Genomic DNA, 21,489 nt, shown 5'->3' with positions numbered 1-21,489 from the left:
TTTGATGTGATCCACACAGTCAAAAACTTTAGAAAGTCAATGAAATAGAAGTAGATGTTTCTTCTGGAATTCTCTTGCTGTTCCTGTGATTCAACAGATGTTGACAATTTGATTTCTGGTTCTTCTGCCTTTTCTAAAGCCAGCTTGAACATCTGGAATATTTCAGTTCACATGCTATTGAAGCCTAGCTTGGAGAATTTTGAGCATTACTTTGGTTTCTATAGTAGAGCTACAGGTTTCTATAGTAGGGCTAATGGTGACCTCCACGAGGGCTTATGCTGCTTAGCACTCCCCAGGACTGCTGCTGTCAGTACCCCCGTCGCTGTGGCAGGCCACTGCTGACCCACACATCTGTGTGAGACCCTCACACACTCACAGGCCTGACTCAGTCTCCTGTGGGGTCGCTGCTTCTTTCCCCTGGGTCCTGGTGTGCACAAATTTTGTTTGTGCCCTCCAAGAGTTTCTGTTTCCCCCAAACCTACAGAAGTTCTTTAATCAATTCCCATTGACCTTTAAAGTCAGATTCCCTGGGGATCCCCAGTCTCTTGGCTGGATCCTCAGGCTGGGGAGCCTTATCTGGGGCCTAGAACCTTCACAACAGTGTGAAAACTTCTTTGGTATCATTGTTCTCCAGTTTGTGAGTCACCCACTCTGCAGGTATAGGATTTGATTTTATCATAATTGTTCTCCTCCAACAGTTTCGTTGTGGCTTCTCCTTTGTCCTTGGATATGGGGTATCTTTTGTTGGTGATTTCCAGTGTCTTCCTTCAGTGGCTGTTCAACAGTTAGTTGAGACTTTGGTGCTCTGGCAGGAGAAGATGAGCTCATATCCTTCTGCTCTTCCATCTTAATCTTGTCTCTCCTCATCTTACATTTTAATGTCAAAAAATTCCAGTGTAATTATTACATATCCAAATTTTTCATATCATTGTGATAGTTATATTACTTCATCCAGCAATATTCATTGAGCATCTACTAAGTGTCGGATACCATTCTGCTGTTGGTGATGTTATAGTATCCAAAACAAAGTCCTTGACTTAAAGGAGCTGAAATTCTTCTGCCACCAACCTTGGCAGTCCAAAGAAGTAAGTGACCTTCCCAAAATTTAATAATAAATAGCAAAATACCTTTGGATACTCCAGAAGGCTTAATGCAAGGTCTTTGGTAACAAACATTTGGAGGAGGCATTTATAGCATTACTTTATTTAAGATTTTCCTGATTGTCTTCTGCCATAAATTCTTTTATAAAAAAGAACAGAGTAATATACAAAGGTGTTTAGTTCAAAGGTTCTGCTTTTGTGTACATTCCTAAAACAATGCAGTTGTCCAACAGCAGCACCACTAATGGTGGTTATCAGGATTCTAGCCATGTAGAGAAACTTATTTACTGTAAATAAAAGTATACTGAAGCAAGCAACTAGTGAGAGTGTTCATCCTCCTGGATTATATTTTTAGACACAACCTACAATGAAAAGTGATTTTTCAGGTAATTACTAACAATATGAACAAGTGATTGTAGACCTCTGAATGTGACTCTCTTAAACACTGCCACTCAGCCAATACATCCCTTTGTCTGCCATCAAACAGCCTCATCCAAAGGAAAAAAATCATGTTTCACTCTACTCTTCCCTACCCCCATGCTTCCTCATTAATAGTGTAGTAGAAATATTTTCTTGCACTTGTTAAGGGGTATACAAACTTTTAGACTTCTTCAGTATACATTATCGTCCTCCTTCTATTCCTCTATTTCTTTTTCTACTTGTTCCTCTCAGTTCCAGTAGCTCATTAAGTATTATTTCTTCTACCACATAAAGGCCCCTAGAATTTATCCTTTCATCCCCATCACCACTGACATGATACAAGTTTTCCTAGTGTTGAATTGGTGTGTATTTCCCAAATAATCTCTCACTATAACCCAATTCATCTCCTCCTAACCTGGAGCTAGAACAAATTTTTTTTAATGACAAAACCAGTTTTGAAACTCCTACTCTTTAAAAGTCTTAAGGTCTATATGGTAGAAATCTGAAGACAACATAATATATAAAATTGACCATGATATAATCCTGACCCATTTTCCAAAGCTTGTGTACTTGTGAACTTCTAACATGTTAAAGTATTTATAGTTCTTCAAACTCACACTGTTTTTCTGCCTCCAGACATTTGCAAATCTGCTCTCCAAATATGGAATTCCAGTGCTTCTCTCAACTACTCTAGGCCTACGTGGTCAACACCTTCCACATGTATCAGTCAGCTTAGGCTATGTATTCCATGAGTAACAAATGACCTCCAAGTTACTGAGGCTTATAACAAAACTTTATACATACACATATATGTGTGTATATAATATTTTACTGAAGTATAGTTGATCTACAATGTTAATTTCTGCTGTACAGCGAAGTATTCAGTTTTATATATATATACACACATTCTCTTCTTTGCCATTATGATTTATTATGAAAGTGAATATGTAGTCACTCAGCCTTGTCCGACTCTTTGCAACCCCATGGACTACAGCCTGCCAGGCTCCTCTGTCCATGGAATTCTCCAGGCAAGAATACTGGAGTGGATTGTCATTTCCTTCTCCAGGGATCTTCCCAACCCAGGGATTGAACCTGGGTCTCCCACATTGTAGGCAGATTCTTTACTATCTTAGTGACAAGGGAAGCCCTGATGTATCATAGGATACCAAATATAGTTCCCTGTGCTATACAGTAGGACCTTGTTGTTCATCCATTCCGTATGTAATAGCTTACATTTGCTAGCCAACCTACCACTCCATCCCTTCCCCAACCTCCTCCCCCTTGGCAATCAAGTCTGCTCTCTGTTAAGTCTGTTTCATTCGTGTCATATTGTAGATACCAAAGAAAAGTGATAGCCTATGGCATGTCTTCCTCGTTCTGACTTGCTTCACTTAGTATGATAATCTTTGATTGCATATGCATGGCTGAAAATGGCATTATTTGTTCTTTTCTATGGCTGAGTTAGTGTTCCATTGTATAACACACCCTCTTTATCCATCCGTCTATCAGTGGACATTTAGGTTACCTGTTTCTATGCCTTGGCTACTGTGAATAGTACTACTATGAACACAGGAGTACATGTATCTTTTTGAATTAAGAGTTTTGTTGGGATATATATCCAGGAGTGGGATTGTTAGATCATACAATAATTCTATTTTTAGTTTTCTAAAGAGCCTAAACTGTGTTTTCCACAGTGGCAGCACCAATTTACATTCCCACTAACAGTGTAGGAGAGTTCCCTTTTCTCTACATCCTATCTAGCATTTGTCATTTGTAGACTTTTTAATCATGGCCTCAGAGGTTAAAGCGTCCACCTGGAATGCAGGAGACCCAGGTTCGATCCCTGGGTCAGGAAGATCCCCTGGAGAAGGAAATGGCACCCCACTCCAGTACTCTTGCCTGGAGAATCCCATGGAGGGAGGAGCCTGGTAGGCTACAGTCCATGGGGTCACAGAGAGTCGCACATGACTGAGCGACATCACTTCATTGTGACTGATGTGAGGTTCATTGTATTTTTGAATTGCATTTCTCTAATAATTAGCAATGCTGAGCATCTTTCTATGTCCCTGTTAGCCATTTATTTTCTTCTTTAGAGAAATATCTATTTAGGTCTTCTACCTTTTTTAGATTGGGTTTTTGCTTTTTTCTTGTTGAGTTGTATGAGCTGTTTGTTTATTTTGGAAATTAAGGTCCTGTTGGCTGCATCATTTACAAATACTTTAGCCCATTCTGCAGTTTGTCTTTTTTATTTGTTTATGGTTTTTTTTTTTTTGCTATGGAAAAGATTGTAAGTTTGATTAGGTCTCATCTTTTTGTTATTTTTTACTTCTATTGCCTTGGGAGACTGACCTAAAAAGATATTGGTATAATTTATGTCAGAGAATGCTTTGCCTGTGATCTCTTATAGGAGTTTTATGGTGTCGTGCCTTCAGTTTAAGTCTTGAAGCCATTTTGAGTTTATTTTTGTGTACGGTGAGAAGACGTGCTCTAACTTCATTGATTACATGCAGCTGTCCAACATTCCTAGCACCACTTGCTGAAGAGACTGTCTTTTCCATTATATATTCCTATCTCCCTTGTCAAAGATAATTGACTGTAGGTGTGTGGGTTTATTTCTGAGCTTTTTTCCTATTCCATTGATCCATATGTCTGTGTTTGTGCCAATACCATGCTGTTTTGATTATTGTTGGCTGGAAGGATTATCTGAAGTCTGGGAGAGTTATGCCTCCTGCTTTGTTCTTTTTCTTCAGAACTGCTTTGAAAATTCTGGGTCTTTTATGAATCCATATAAATTTTAGGATGATTCTAATTCTGTGAAAAGAATGTCATGGTAATTTGATAGGGATTACATTAAATTTGTAGATTGCTTTGGTAGCAGGGCCATTTTGACACATTATTGACCAAGGGAATTTTTTGCAGAAAGTAATGTCTGTGGTGTGTGATTTGTTATGTAAGTGAATATTGAAATATCTCTAGTTAATGTTTAGGTAACAAAGGACATATTAATACATCTCTGGTCAAAAGTTAATATTCTTCCAATCTGAGAACATGGGCTGTCTTCCCATTTTTTTGAATCATCTTCAGTTTCCTTTGTTAATGATTTATAGTTCTGGGTATGAAAGTCTTTCACCTTCTTGGAATAAAATATTCCCAAGTATTTTATTTTTGAGGGCTGTGACTTTGAAAGGTATTTTTTACATACTCTTTTTCTGATATTTCATTGTTAGCGTAAAGACATACAACTGCTTTCATTATGATAACTTTATCCTTCTACCTTGTTGAATTTATCACCTCTAGTAGTTTTTGTGTAGAATCTTTAGAATTTTCTGCCTGTAGAATCATGTCATCTGCATATAATGACAATTTTACCTCTTCCCTCCAAATTTGGATACCTTTGACTTCTCGCTTGATTCCTAGGTCTTTCAATACTGTTTTGAATAGAAGAATGGACATCCTTGTCTTTTTCCAGATTTTAGTGGGAAGGCTTTCAGCCTTTCACCACTGAGCATTATATTGGCTGTGGGTTTGTTATGTTTTTTCCATACTCACTTTGGTAAGAGTCTATGTCGTGAGTGAATTTTGAATTTTGTCAAATGACTTTTCTGCATTTATAGAGATGATCAGTTAGTTTTTGTCTTTTCTTTTGTTATGTGGTATATCACATTTGCTTATGCTGAACCATTCTTGTGAACTTGGTTATGGAATATGTCTCATTTTTCATTTCTTGTTCATTAGGGTTCTCTCTCCTCTTTTTGTTAAGGCCAGAGGTTTATCAATCTTGTTTACCCTTTCAGAGAATCCACTCTTGCTTTTATTGCTCTTACTTATTTTTTTCTATTGTTTTTTAATCTATTTTCTCTCTGGTACTTATTATTTCATTCCTTCTGCTGATTTTAGGTTTTGCTTGTTCTTCTTTTTCTAATTCTTTTAAGTTGTAGGTTATGTTATTTGAGATTTCTCTTTTTTTGAGAATGACAGTTATTGTATGAACTTCCCTCTAAGAAGTGCTTTTGCTGACTCCCATATATTTTTGTATGGTTGTGCTTTCATTGTCATTTGCCTGAAGGTAATATTTAATTTCTTCTTTGATTTCATCATTGACCTATTGTATTTTTAGTAGCATGTTGTTTAGTCTCCATGCAATAGTTTTTTTCTCTTTTTTTTTTTCCCTGTGGCTGATGTCTAATTTCATGCCATTGTCAAGAAAGATTATCTGTGTGTGTGTGTGTGTGTGTGTATCTATATGTATATAATCATTGTAACTACCACGTGGTTATAGAATTTACCTATCAGGTTTCCTCAAGATTATGTATCATAGAACCCCCTCATATGTAACACCTGATAAAAGCTCCTATAATATTTTCAAATGGAATAATGGCCCAAAACTAGTTTGTAAAAATATTTTTTTTCTTTTCATTAAAAATTCAATATTTCAATTCTGTGCTCTTAAAGCATAACTCCACAAAACCATTTTTGTGTCTAGGTACTTATTTCATTCTCTAGGTAACATTAGCAAGAGAGAGAAAATTTCTCTTCTCTATCTTTTTCTTCTCCCACGTCTCATGTGTACTCTTGTTGGTAGTCCTGGAAAGGAACTTTGACTTATTAGTACCATATTTTGTGTACTACATTTACTAAATGATTTCCTAAACTTCTTCTGTATATCAGACATTTATTTTAGGTGCTAGGAATAACAGTTAAAAAAAAAAAAAACTACCTGATACACAAAAAACAAAATCTAATAGAAGGGAGGCTGATTTTTTTTAAATTAAAATATAAGGTTTTTTAGATAGTTTACTGGTGAAGTACAATAAATAAAAATATGGAAAGGGGATACAGTGATATGGCAAGAGAACTGCAGTTTTAACTATGTTGAGGAACTGCTTCACTGATATAAAGATATTTGAGCAAAGTCCTGAAGGAGTTGAGAGTTAAAGCCCTGAGATTATATGGGGTTTAAAAACATTTCAAGTCATGAGAACAGCAGGTGCAGCAGCCCTGAGGTATGAACCTACTTGCCCATTTGAGGAGTACTGGGGATTTCCATGTGACGAACATGGACTAATCAAGGAGTGTGGAACAAGAAGTCAAGAGGTAACACAGGGCCAGGTCATGGGTTCAGAAACTATGCAAGGACTTTCGTGTATTCAATTAATGATATATAAGACTTTATTCAGTAAATGATACAAGAAACCAGAGGGGATTTTAAGTGTAGAGATGAAACAAGCACATTCTACAAATACCATTCTGGCTGCTGGGTTGACCAGAGAAGAAAAACAGCAGAATCAGGGCAGTTAGTTGGGGCTGTTGCTTTAGTGTGGCTGAGAAAAAAAAAAAAAAAACAGTGGTGAAGAAAACAACGGAAATATTCTAACTGTGGATACTGGAAGTAGACCCATGGGGCTTGCTTTTAGAGTAAATTTAGTGTATTTAGATGTTTCATATACTACTTCAAAGATGCCAGCCTGAGTTAACTAGATGGCACTAGTATTTACTGAAACAAGTGGGGGATCAAAAGTGTAGTTTTGAACATGTTAAATATGAGAGGGAAGGAAATGGAGCCATCAATTCAGAATTTAATTTTCCAAGTCTAGAGTTTAATTTAGGTGTTCAAACTGAAAACATTGATTTCGGAAATGAAAGCAAACAGATGTTCTTTAAAGCGATAGACTGTATAAGATGGAGTGCCAAGCACACAAAATCATGATGAGAATCTGGACGTAGAGGCTGAAAGCAGGGTGAATGAGGTGGAAGGAAAGAAGGGGATTAAAGCATCCCTGAACGAGGTTTATGAATGTAAAGAAGGTTGTGAACAAGGCTTGTCAAGGAAAAAGAGAGAGTGATCAACTGTGTCAAATACTGCTGATAGACCTGGGAACTGGACATTAGAGTCAGTAACTGAGAATTCACTGGCGATACTGGTAAGAGCTGTTTCAATGGAAGAGCAGTGGCAATAACCAGATTTAAGTAAGCTCAAGAAAGAGGATAGGAGTTGAGAGACAATAACGATGTTCAACTCTATGGTGTTTTGTTCTTAACAAGCACAGAGAAGTGGAGTGGTAGCTAGAATGCAATGTATAGGTAAGGTTGTTTTTAAATTTTTGTTTCAGGACTTATAAAAAGTATTTCACTAGCAGAAATCATAGTTTATGTAGAAACAAAACTGTTTTCCAGTTGAAAGAGAAAATTGATCATACAGGGAACAACTTTATTATTGGAACTATGACCTTGAATAGATGAAAAAGGAAAAAAAGTATTCAAGAGATTGTCTCTAGGAATACAGAGAGTCCACTTCTGGGAATGAAGGAAAGGTAAGAATTTGTGTTATAGATGCAGGGAAGTACATAGGTGTGATACTAGGAGTAGTATTTTATTTATTTTGGTAAAGTACAAATGCAAATCATAAGTTTAGAAGGAGGGAGATACAGAAAAATTTGGAGTTTTGAGGACAGGAGAAAGTATAATTATCAGTATAATGGAGGTTTGAGTGAAGCAGAGAAATGTAACAGAATTATGTGGCTACACCCTAAGGGACAACTTCTGGTCAGTGTCATAAATTTAGAATGAAACCTGTCAGCACATTTTCTGAGTTTTTCCTCTGTAACAATTAGTTGCTTTATTGATGCAATGATCAGTTACATTTAAGTAGGGATTTTCATTACAGTTTGAATTTTAAATATGATGAAAGGTGAAACAAATAACAATATGATGATGATGATGGAGCATGGATATAAACTGGTTTAAAAATAAGAATGTTATGGAAGGAAAAGTGCAAAGTAGATAGCAGTAATAAATTGTAAATCTGGGTTTAGCTAAAGGAATGTTGGAATTAGGGTTCTTGAAGGAATGAAATGGAAAAGACAGGGAAGTGTAGTCTGAGAGGTGTTGTTTAAAATTGAGATTAAGATTGTAGAGGAACTGAAGTGGTCAATGATAAGCCCACTTGACAGCCACAGAAATGAAGAGTTAAGGTGGGGGCAGCACCAGATAATCAGAAAAAAGAAAATTAAAGATCTAGTAAGCCATGGTATTGGAAGGATCATCTACATGGGTATTGAAATCTCCTGAATTAACACTGGAATCGTATTGGAGAGAGTGACTATAAGCCTGAAAGGAAAAATCTCTAAAGATTCAAGCTGAATAATGCAGAGGTCTCAAGGTGACTGCAGTGAGTTAAGGTAGTTGTTAGAAATTTGAGAACATAAGATTATGAGATTAAAAGCTAGTGAAAACAGCAATGAAGACCCAAAGGACATGTACTCTTAATTCCAGGAATAAGGAGTTTTGCAGACTGATGGTCACATCTTAAAGAGAGCTGCAAGGGAAACAGTATCTTTGGGAGAGAGAATCCCAGGAGAGAAAGGAGGAAACAGACAAGAGTTTGATGATACAAAGGATTTTTGTCGTGAGGAATAACAGGAAAGTGTGGAACAATATGAAATTCTGGGGATGAGGGATAACATTGGTATCTTAGATTGATATAGACAGGGATGAAGGGTAGGATGGGATTTGTCCATCAAGGCAGATGATAGTGATGAGGCTATAAGTCCCAGAGGACAAAAAGGTGAGCCCATCCACAAATACACAGGATTTCTGGAGCTCTTAAAACCATAAGACATGAACTTTACATAATAGTACATGTATGTAATTAATTTATATATCTGGGTTATCTGTAGAGCAACAGTTAATTGAGTTTTAGTGTTTTTCTTTCCTTCTTTCATCTTTCAAAAAGTATATTTCAACTTGACAGCCTGACACTAAGATTTTTATCTCTGGGTCTAGAATCTTTTTTCCTCTCATACTCATGTTTCCACTTATAAAACATATATTTCATCATTTTACACCATGACCACTTTTTAGAATAAAAAAGACAACAACTGGCTAGTAGCTACAAAAAAAAAAATTTTCTTTGTAAAAAAAAAAAAAAAATTTTTTTTTTTTTTTAATCAGTGGAGTATGGTGGCTTTAACTGTATGCTTGGAGTAAAGACAGGCCTGATTTGAATCCAGGCTGGGACATACACCATCTCTGTGACCTTGGATGATTTTCCTTCAGTTCTCTAATCTGTAAAATGGGGACAACAGGAATGCTGAATGAGGCAATGATTATAAAGCACAGAGACTGTGCTTGGTACATATTAAGCATAATAACTATCTTATAATAAATCAGTTTAGTGCAGTCGCTCAGTCGTGTCCGATGCTTTGCGACTCCATGGACTGCACCACGCCAGGCTTCCCTGTCCATCACCAATTCCTGGAGCTTACTCAAACTCATGTCCATCATGTCGGGGATGCCATCCAACCACCTCATCCTCTGTCATCCCCTTCTCCTGCCTTCAATCTTTCCCAGCATCAGGGTTTTTTCCCAAAGGGTCAGTTCTTCTAATCAGGAGGCCAAAGTATTGGAGTTTAAGCATTAGTCCTTCCAATGAATATTCAGGACTGATCTCCTTTAGAATGGACTGGTTGGATCTCCTTGCAGTCCAAGGGACTCTCAAGAGTCTTCTCCAACACCACAGTTCAAAAGCATCAATTCTTTGGCGCTCAGCTTTCTTTATAGTCCATCCATACATGACTACTAGAAAAATAGCTTTGACTAGACGGAACTTTGTTGGCAAAGTAATGTCTCTGCTTTTAAATATGCTGTCTAGGTTGGTGATAGCTTTTCTTCCAAGAAGCCAAGCATCTTTTAATTTCATGGCTTAGAACATATAAGTATATATATACACACACACACTATATATATATATGTACTTATATAAGTACAGCTAAATTTTAGTGTTCTTTCTACCATGATTATTAATTGTATAGTATTTTGAATGGTGATGAACTACTAAAATCAAAATTTCTTTGAAAACTGCTGCTGCTGCTGCTGCTAAGTCGTTTCAGTTGTGTCCGACTCTGTGCGACCCCAGAGACAGCAGCCCACCAAGGCTCTCCCGTCCCTGGGATTCTCCAGGCAAGAACACTGGAGTGGGTTGCCATTTCCTTCTCAAATGTGTGAAAGTGAAAAGTGAAAGTGAACAGTAAAATTGAAGTCGCTCAGTCGTGTCCGACTCTCAGTGACCCCATGGACTGCAGCCTACCAGGCTCCTCCGTCCATGGGACTCTCCAGGCAAGAGTACTGGAGTGGGGTGCCATTGCCTTCTCCACCCTAAAAACTAAAAGTTGTCAAACAGTGCCATTAATTTAGTACACCTGTATGAAGTGTATATTTTCCAAACTTTCAAGAGTAGAAGTCACCACAAGATCAAGAGTTTTGTTTTGTTTGTGTATGGTGACACAATTTTGTGAACAAAATTAAAATTTAGTCTTTAGAACAGTGACCTTACCTTAGTAGGCATATAAAATATATTTAAAACTTAATTCAAATGTATTTCTTTCAATATCGTAAACTTTATCTAGAAAACAGCATTTTGGTTGAATTTCTGAGCACAAATGTAAAATAGAATGACTTGGGAAATAAAAATAAAAGAAGAGAAATTCTACCTATCAAATGAAAAAACTTCCTAGTGTTTATAGGCACCTTTTCTGTAAAATACATTTAAAGTAACAAAAAAGCGTAGTTTCAACTTGCACATTTCCTCTGTTGGAGTTTTAAAGCTCTCTCAAATCCTTTCTTAACTTCCAGTCACATTGCCAGTTTGGTAGCCGCCTGCACTATTGTTCCTTTAGACATGCTGCTGTCACAAGATATATTTTATTAAATGCCACCAAGGTTTGGTGTTCTGTGAAATGACGATAATTAGCTGGGTTTCAAAGACAGGTAGAAACCTTCCACATGAAAATGATCCTCACCTCATTGAATATGCTTTTTAATTAATGTTCCATTAACTGGCTGACAATAAGTCCTAGGCTAATGAACAGACCTGAATGTAATTCAGCATTTATTAAGTGGCCTGCATCCCTATTACATCTCGAGCCCATCTCCCTTCCACGTAGGTGAGGATAGGAATGGGAGAGGGAAAAAGAACAGAAAGCCAGTTACCTCCATTATCCACCTCTCATTTCCCTCGAACAGCACTTGCTTTAATTAACAGAGTCAAAGTCATGCAGTCAAAGTCAGCTTATTGGATTTTTAAAGCACAGCATCCAGAGAATGATTGTTCATTATAATGGCACTTATTAAACTCTCTTAACTACTTCACTTTTGGGAGCAAAGACTCAGCAGAAGAGTAAATCGGGCGCAGCCCCAGTGAGCCACGGAGAGCTCTTCACATCAGATGGAAAATCAGGTCAGGAAATGAACCTGATAAGACTTTGCCTGTAAATTTCTATTAAGATACTTCAGTTTTTTGATTATGTTGTTTTAAAGCAGAAACTCTTCTAATTTTTCACTTTACTAATTCAGATTTGTTTGGGAATAATTATTGTAATCTGTAGTATAGATAACAGAGGGTCTTATGTTTGAAGCACTGCACTGTTATCAAATATTTTAATAGTTAGAATTAAAGTTTATTCAAGTATATGGAACCAGTTGCATTGTTTTTCCTCAAATACATGTTTTCTATTCATTTTCTGATCCTTCATTCTCTGTTTTTTCTTTGGGAGAGGGACTACTCAAAGTTTCAAATATACTTACAGGGAATTATAGAGTTCCACATCATTTTGCCTATCATACGTTGGTAATAGGATTGCACTACTAATCATGGAATTCAAAATCATACTTTCTGAAATTTTTTCTAGAGCTTGGAACATACTCTGTTTTTTAAATATTGCTATGAAAACTGACCTACCATTTGATTAGATGAATTTTGGCAGTTTTCACTAATGAGGATCTGAATACAAGAAGATGTAGAATAGTATATCTACTATTATTTTAAGCTTCTTCAGAGTCAATAACTGAAGCTTTCATTTATTCATTTTCACAAACTAAGTCATTGATTGCATTCTTTAGAATATGCCTTTATATTTATGACGGATCTTGTTTCTGAAAAACCTTTAAATTATGAAAGAAGAGTTTACATAAACTTTGTCTGTTTAAAAGAAAAATATGCATGTGAAATAACTCAAATGATGTTAGAAGACATAACAAATCAGACAAAAGTTCCAATCTAGTATTTACCTGGATAACCCAATGATCTGTTCCATACCCATTTCTTCATAAGTCAACCCGTATTCACTGGATTTAGTCATGAGCCATTTTTATGTCCTTTCCATTTAATGTTAAGAATAAGCTGAGTAGAAGAAAGCTCTGGAATCATGTGAAATGGAGAGGGTGGTTGTAAGACTGCCTGCAGAAGTTGGGAAGCTTAGGTCAGAATTAGCACATACATGTGACTGACTCTAGAGCAAAACTATCAACTGGAGAGAATGTTTTTAGATACATTTGTAAGCTGACAACTGCCAGTGTTTTGTCTCTAGACCAGGTTTCTCTACTAAGGCTCTTGTATACCCAACAATCTGCTCGATGTGTCTATTTCTGTGTCCCACAAACATTTTATCTCAACATGTCCAGAAGTAAACTATGGACTGCAGCCCCCTAAAAGCAACATTTCTCTTCTGATTTCTCCCACTTCAATAATGATGCTAAATCTATTCAGTTGCTCTAAAAAGATTGAGATATTTTTACAGCTCCTAGGTGTCTTACTGCTGACAATCATATGAAACTTTTTTAAAAATTTGATAGAAAATATATCTCAAATTGAGACAGTTCTGTCCACTGCCACCACGTTAGCCTAAGCCGCCGTCATCTCTAGTCTGGACTACTGCTCCAAATCCAGATAGTAGAAACTAGATGAAATAAGAATTGCAGCTGTTTGTTGTAAGCCACCCTCTTCTCCAAATACAAAAATAGATAAATGATTAATAAAATACAAAAAAATGTAAAAGATGCTGTTGTTTAGTCACTAAGTCACGACCAGCTCTTGCAATCCCATGGACTGAAGCCCACCAGGCTCCTCTGTCCATGGGATTTCCCAGGCAAGAATATTGGAGTGGGTTGCCATTTCCTTCCCAAGGGATCTTCTCCAACCCAGGGATCAAACCTGTATCTCCTGCTTTGGTGGGTAGATTCTTTACCAGCTGAGCCACAAGGGAAGCCCAAGAATACTGGAGTGGGTAGCCTATCCCTTCTCCAGAGGATCTTCCTGACCCAGGAATCAAAATGGGGTCTCCTGCATGGCAGGCAGATTCTTTACCAACTGAGCTCTGAGGGAAGGTGGTAAAAAATATAGATGGGGACAAAAATTATCCAAAATTAGTATGCATCAAAAGGCAAAAGAAACACCAGGTGTGAGCGAAGGTTAAGCAATGTACATGCTGGCCTCTGCATTCAGAATCAGGTGGAGGAAACTTGTGAAGGAGTTCAGTCCATGGGACAACAGAAACTACGTAATCCATGTGAGACTGTCAGCAAAGGTAAGCTTGGCGTTTGAAACCAGGAGCAGTAACAGGACTCTCACTCACCTTAGATGCTGATGCATACCACTTTCCAGACCTACAGATGGCTTAGAGTGGCATGCTGGGATTCCTACAGCAGCCACTAGAAATATGAATCCAAAGTAAAGCTAGAAATAATAAAAGAACAAGTAGGATAAATAAGAAGTCCGAAATTACATGAAATGAAAATGGACTTAATGCTATAGCTAAAAAATAAAGTATATAAGAATGAATTTTTTAAAATGTGTGAACTACTTTCTGTCAATATGAATTATACCTAGGAATACAAGTGAAGTTCCCAATGTGAATCTGATAAAGATATTTCCAAATGACTACAGCAGACATCACCTTTAGTGGTAAAATACTACCTTCTTCCAGACATTAGTAACAGACAAGCGTATTTGCAATCCACATTCCAACATTAATTTCAGCTATAGCAGCAATATAAGACAGAACAAAACAACAAAATAAAAGTTATAAGGATTGGAAAGGAAGACCTGAAACTTCTACCAATACAGATGACATGAATGCATATATAGAAAAATAAAATAAAAGCAAAATATCTAGAGAAAACCTATTGGAACCAGCAAATTAATTTAGCAAGCTTACTGACTATAAGGTCAATATGCAAATATGTATTTTGTTACCATATACTAGCTATAAGTAATTAGATCAGTCTAAATTGAGACAACTGAAATATCACATGTAGTATCAAATTCCTAGGAAAATATTAATTAAAAGACTAAATATATCAAGGATGCCAGTTTCCCTGAATTGATTAATAGAATCAAAGCAATTTTAACTATGGCCATGCTTTATGTGGAAATTGTTAAGCTGATTCTAAAACTTACATGAAAATGCAAAGGCCCATAAATAGTTACAGTAATACTGAAGTTAAGAACAAATTTGGATAACATGCATAACCAGGTAACAATACATATTATCATAAATTTAAAAATTAAAGTAGTGAGATATTGATGCAAAAATAGACAAATGAAGTAAACTAGAAATCCAAGAAACAGACCTATTTATCTATAAATCTTAAAGATTATGTACCTATAGTGGAATATTCACTGATAGAAATATATGAACAAGTATATATAAGATATTGATCAAAAGAAGCAATACATAAAAATATATCAAGTATGACACTTTACATAATGTATGACAAAAAGTTTTTTTTTTTAATTATGTAGGGGTACATAAAGAGATTTTAAATATATACTTTTCAAAAACAGGGATATAATTAGTGCAACAGCCAGTGGTTACCTCTATAAAGATAGAGGGTTGTGATAAGAAGTATATTGTCTTGAAAAGGACACAAAAGTTATTGAAGGGAAAGATAAACTTATTTGCTTTAAAACTAATTTTTCTATTAACAGTAAAATGTTAATAAAATTTTTGTTAGTAAAATTTTTCTATTAACAAAAAATTTAATTTTTTGCATATATTTGTGTATATATAGATGTATCTGCAGGAGAAGGCAATGGCAACCCACTCCAGTACTCTTGCCTGGAAAATCCCATGGGTGGAGAAGTCTGGTAGGCTACAGTCCATGGGGTCGTGAAGAGTCGGACACGACTGAGCAACTTCACTTTCACTTTTCACTTTCATGCATTGGACAAAGAAATGGTAACCCACTCCAGTGTTCTTGCCTGGAGAATCCCAGGGATGGGGGAGCCTGGTGGACTGCCATCTCTGGGGTCGCACAGAGTCGGACACGACTGAAGTGACTTAGCAGCAGTAGCAGATGTATCTGCTGAGTAACAAGGGAATATATATTTTTCAACATAGCATGGGGAAAGTTTTTGATAAACACTGCTCATACTGGATGAGGAGAGAACTACCTATTGAACTACCCACTAGGCTCACCTTCCTTTTTGGTTCTTTACCACTAGTGCCACCCGGGAAGCTTTCCTTTTGGTTCAGTTCAGTCGCTCAGTTGTGTCCGACTCTTTGCGACCCATGAATCACAGCACGCCAGGCCTCCCTGTTCATCACCAACTCCCGGATTTCACCCAGACTCACGTCCATCGAGTCAGTGATGCCATCCAGCCATCTCATCCTCTATTGTCCCCTTCTCCTCCTGTCCCCAATCCTTTTGGTTAGTACCTTTTAATTAATTTTCTTGAGATGTAGACACTATAAACAATTTGTCTTCCTGGCAACAAATTTTATAAGAAATACATATCATTTTAATCTGAAATTCTTCCTTTCAGAAATATTCTGGTAAAATGTTAGAAGTGAAATATAAACTACTGGGGGAAAGAACGTGAAACATGGAAGATGTTTGCTTATTAATAATTATCCTTTCTGTAACTGTCTAAGCTTGAAAATCTTCAAAAGCCATATGAAATGGAGTAGACAATTTTAACATGTAAAAAATGGGCAAGATTTAACAATGAAGTAGATATAGCTTATAGCAGTGTTTCTGGCAGTAATTTTCAAATCAGCAAAAGCATACAAGCTTGAAAATAATGAGTTCACAAGTTATCAAAAACTATCACTTCCAACATGAATTCTGGGCTAAAGGTTCACTGAGTTTTGAAACATGCTCCATGAAATTGAATTCTGGAGTTGGGTTTTGGGTGGGGCAGGGGGAGGAGAATCAGAGACAACTTATATCCCTGGTAGTAATGATTTTTGGAGTTACATGATGGCTTATAAAATTACAGAACATGTAAAATCCATTAGTGCCTTTTGATATCTGGAAATCATGACGGTAACTGGAAGGAAACACAGATGAAGCTAGAAACTATTCTTTACCTGATACTTAAGTAAAAGAGAACTGAGTAAAAGCTTCTCTTTTACTCATTATGCTCATTTATTTTTTTAATTAAACAAACATATTTGGTTGCATTGGGTTCTTAGTTGTAGCATGTGGGATCTAGTACCCTGACAAGGGATCGAACCCAGGCCCCTTGCATTGGGAGTTTAGCCACAGGACCACGAGGGAAGTGCTCAGTAAATGTTTATTTAAATAGTTAATTCTTTTCCTTAGAGCCTGAGCTACATTCACTGTTAAACAAACTGGGCTCCCCACTTCTTATATTTATAGGGAGAGTTATCTCCTAGGCCAGGTCCACATGAGAATGTTGCCAGATGACACCGTCACGTTCAAGAGCCCATCAGGAAGCAGAAGGAAGTGGACCCTTTCCAGAATTTTCATTATGGTAGTCAATCACTCACAAATGAATGCCCAAAGTGATTGTGTTTAATGGCATGGATTAAAGACCAGGCTGCACAGTTTGTGAGCCCTATATACTTGCACAAAGCACTGACTAAACTCACTGAGCCCAAACCTCACAAATCTGATACCTACCAATAAAAAATAATACAAATGACCATTTCTTATTAAACTCTACAAAACTCTTGAGAGGATCACACTTTATTTTCCCTTCCTTTTAAAAAAATGTACTTAATAGGAGCATTATGCCCAAAATATTTACTCAGTTGTTCATAATTACAAACACTTTCATACAGATTGTAGCTTTAGATTTATTCTCAAATAATGCTGGCTAGAAAGATAACCATTTCTTATATACGGTGTATGGAAGAAGGGACAAGAAATTTTGAAAATATAAAAAGATCTCAGTAAAAAGTTTGGACATGTGCAAAAGAGCAGATTGAGAATATCTGTTTGTGTGTACCCTTGTTAAATCCTTATAAAATGAAAAGTAAGAAAGACAACAGATAATAAGTTAGTCCATAGTATTATTAAGAATGAGAGAAGGGGGGACCTTCAGCAGTCAAAAGATTTCAAATTATTTCTAGAAGAAATAAAATATATGCTGGAGGAATTATATAGCCTAAAACACAAAGGATAACTTTTTTTTAATGGATTTGGGAGCCATTCATTCTGGTGATAGAAAAATGAGTCTCTAAATGCAAAGCTATCAAGTTTGCAGAGAAGAAACAGTAATTTGGTAGAAATCAAAAAGAGTAATTGAATAATAATAATAATGTGGGTTTTTTTTTTCATTTTTTTTACAAGATAGCTGCTTAAATAACACTCCTACCTCTTCTAGAATTTTGAGTTGGCAGAAGAATGTTTATCCTCAGGCCAAAACATGAGAAATACTCCCTAAAGAAATGGAGAAGAGCTGCCTTGGAAGAACTAAACTGCTGTTGTGGATCTTGTCACAGAATTCTGCTTTCCTTAATTATAGTATGAGCGTCGTTTAGAAGTAGCCTTATTTCCAAATTCTCACTTAGATACCCTCAGGGAATTGCAGCCATCACACTCAAGAGACCCATTGGACAAACAGGTATGGACCAGCAGTAAGTCCCAACAAACACACAAAGTATGCTATTGTTTTTAATAGGAACCTGATTTTATTTGAAAATAAAAATGAAATTAAAAAGGATAAAAGGTGGAAAAAAGAGCCATTAAGCACAAAAGATCTGATCACTTGGAGACTATAAAGGAACATAAAATTTGTATTTTAAGAAAATTTAAGAGATTGAATACATTTTATGTAAATAAGTGGCTCATAGAATTCTACATGTAGAAACAAAGGAATAAATGGTGAGGGTGTGCCCTCTCACCATGAATAACAAAAACACTATAAGAAATATACAGAATGATGAAGTTCAGTCTTTGGACATCAGGTGAAACAGAACCTGCAAGAACATAAGCAGGGGAGAATTCAGACTGCCTGAGCTTTCTGAGTGAGTGAAGTCACTCAGGCGTGTCCGACTCTTTGTGACCCCATGGACTGTAGCCAACCAGGTTCCTCCATCCTTGGAATTTTCTAGGCAAGAGTACTGGAGTGGGCTGCCATTTCCTTCCCCAGGGGATCTTCCCAGCCCAGGGATCGAACCCAGGTCTCCTGCATTGCAGGCAGACACTTTACCATCTGAGCCACCTTCTACTTGAAGATAATTTCTCAATGAAGGCATAGGCAGGCTGTACCAAGCAAAGGATGGTGGTCTTACTGAGTTGAGACAAGGCCCACAGTTCAAGATGGATAGAAGGCTAGAATTTGAAGATCAGGGTAGCAGAGGAAATGGAGATAATATAGAGAAAGGTCTACAAAACTCACGAGAGTCATACTGAATCTTTATCTGAAGATACTGTGCATTCACCAGGGAAAAACTCTACAAGGCAAGACTAAAAAGCACAGGCAGAAGTTAGTTGTATTCTAGTGTAGTTGGCATTAAGATACATCTGTATCAATGGATATAGGTATACATTCAATATCTATGTTCAATATCATTGTTCAATATCTATATATAATATTGCCCTATGCTAACTGCTTTATATATGGGTGTGTGCATATATGTAGAGTTCTCTAAGCAATCTTGTTATAAAAGAATTCCAGATTGGAATTTACTTTTCAGGACTTGATTGAATGAAGCCAACTTAATTTAATGAAGAATATTAAAAAATACAATAAATATACCATCAAATACTCGAATACCTGATGCTACAGAAAGAAAATGTTCCTGTGGTTTATGGCATATTTCATTTTTCTTCTGATTGGTTTTAGACTCTATAACCAGAGTGTTGAATACAGGTTTGGTGATCACTGAAACAGATAAATTCCAGTGGAGACTGTTATGTATCAATGCTTTTACATCCCTTTTTTCCCCTTCCTATTTCATAGCTGGGCATTTCCCCTTGAGCCATATTACAGCCATCAATGGTTTCCATGAGGCTCTTAATGTTATAGTCACATAAGAATGAAAATTCAAGCAGAAGAGTGGGAAGCAGGAACACAAAAGCTGTTATTTAACTCTTCCATTGTTCAATTTCAAGAGCATTTTCTGAGTAAATAACATGTTGTCTTTCGCTTCCATTACTGAACACTTGAGAGTGACTGATGACTTAACAAGCTGGTTTGTGTTCGGCAGCCCACTGAGTGAAATGCACTGTGTTCGGCAGTGATTGGTCTAGGGGTGTAGAATTCATCTAACTTGACAATAGCTGGCGACCAGTCATCCTATAAGTTTTCTCCATGGCATTTCTTGTCTAACTTCTTATCTCTAAACTGCTTTATATCTTGTTTGCCCATGCACAGCCAGCCATTCTGAACCAGTTGCCTAAGGCAGCTGTAACAAAGAACCACTAACTGGGAATGCTAAAAACAAAAGTTAATATCTTACAGTTCTGGAGACTAGAAGTTGAGAACAAGGTATCACTGGGGCTGTGTTTTCTCTGAAGGGTCTAGAGTGGAAGCTGGCCCATGTTTTCTCTTAGGCTCTGATGCTGCCAGCAATCTTTGACACTCCTTGCCTTCTAGATGCATCACTCTAGTCTTTTCCATTATCACATGAGCATCCTCTCCCTGTGGTCTCTGTCTTTCTGTCTCTCCTCTTCTAAAAGCACCAGTCATATTGGGTGAAAAGCCCACCATAATGTGTATGAAATAACATTAACAACAACCCTATTTCCAAATAAGCTCAGATTCTGAGGTAGTGGGAGTTAGAACTCTAACACACATTTTGACGTGTTATATAATTTAGCCCACAAAACATGCCCAGGAGGAACATAGCTGAGAACCTCCAACCAAGACACTTGAATTATTAAAACATTTTCTATCATGTAATAAACTAAGAGGCTGTCAATTGTAGTAAACCTAGTATATTCATGTTCAACATTTTCCATAGAATCAGTCTCAAACTTGTCCAGTGGATAGATGCTAAATAAATAAAGATTTTGGCTGCAAGAGGGAAGAAAAGAATTCTTTGCTTGTGCATCATGTGAACACGTTTTTATTTGGGGCATAATTAACATTTAATTAATTCAGTTTACTCTGCTATTTTAATCAGAGTGGTGGTTTTCATATCCAGCAAAAATACCTCTTTGGGGATGAGACACTTCATTTCAGAAAGACAGTGAAAAGGTAGATTTATCATAAAAGATTTACTATATCAGTCCTCATCCTTTTCAAGTTTTTATTGCTAAGCAACTTATTTTCTTGACGTGCCCACAGAAGAAGCTATAATATGTCACCCAGGCAACCAGCCATTTACATAGCAAAATTATTAAAATAAACCTAGGATTTAGCCATATTTTAAAAAATGGGTTTAAATTACCCTGCAGATCAGTATAATCTCAAGAATAGTAGATAGGTAAAATCATAGGAAAAAAGATCTATCTGCCTATTCTGGCTTGAAATTCTTAGGGCTGAGGATCCTTCTATTTGGCAAATGGAAATGAAGCTAAAATGCTTTAGCTACTCAACTCTGATGTTATCAAGATGAACCCAGAATTTATCCTGTATAAGAAAAAGGCCTAGATTATCATTTGGTCTATATAATATCATGTATTATAGGTTATTATTCCTGCAGTGATCTCACCTGCCTGCCTGCTTACTCTTGCCTGAAATCTCTGAGTGGGGACAAGATTGGAGACTTTTATTACACTGTTGGAGATGAGGCAGACTTCCTAATAATGTTTCATGGACTGAAATTCACACTATGGGTGTAAGTGATTTGCTTTAGATATTTTCTTGCAGCAGATTTGGGGAGAGGAAGGTGCCTTGGGTAACAAGAAGAAATATAGTTCCTATGAGTGGGGGTAAGGAAGAAATCTCTAGTAATTATTCATACTTTCATCAAGAACCCTAGAGATCAGCAATATA

Source organism: Capricornis sumatraensis, chromosome 16, assembly GCF_032405125.1.
Source record: "Capricornis sumatraensis isolate serow.1 chromosome 16, serow.2, whole genome shotgun sequence".
Classification (NCBI taxonomy): domain Eukaryota; kingdom Metazoa; phylum Chordata; class Mammalia; order Artiodactyla; family Bovidae; genus Capricornis; species Capricornis sumatraensis.
The sequence above is the reverse complement of the archived record's forward strand: the minus strand, read 5'-3'. Positions refer to the sequence as shown.